Genomic DNA, 255 nt, shown 5'->3' with positions numbered 1-255 from the left:
ATTCTTCACTCATCTTCAGCCATCACCTTCATCTTTTAAGGCACCTTTAACTACCCATTGTTTGGTGGGAATTCGGTCTCTCCCTCCACCGCTGGTTTAAATATGTCTCCCCTTTGTTATTTTTTCACACGCGCGCCTTATGTTCGAGTTAATTACGGCCGTAATCAGTTTGATTTTTCCGGTTCGTCTTCATGTAGAACCTTTGTTACTTGAGACATCTCGCAGTTACGTAACTATCTTTTATTGGCAAACAGA

At 41.6% G+C, this 255-nt stretch overlaps 1 protein-coding gene across 1 annotated transcript in view; it reads left to right on the top strand.

The window, feature by feature from the left end:
- Window positions 1–255, top strand: part of LOC119589275 — a 63,462-nt gene that overhangs the window by 38,933 nt on the left and 24,274 nt on the right. The window lies entirely within an intron of this gene.

This window comes from Penaeus monodon, chromosome 25 (assembly GCF_015228065.2).
Source record: "Penaeus monodon isolate SGIC_2016 chromosome 25, NSTDA_Pmon_1, whole genome shotgun sequence".
Classification (NCBI taxonomy): Eukaryota; Metazoa; Arthropoda; class Malacostraca; order Decapoda; family Penaeidae; genus Penaeus; species Penaeus monodon.
Note: the sequence above shows the minus strand (reverse complement) of the source record. Positions and strands in the feature narration are given on the sequence as shown.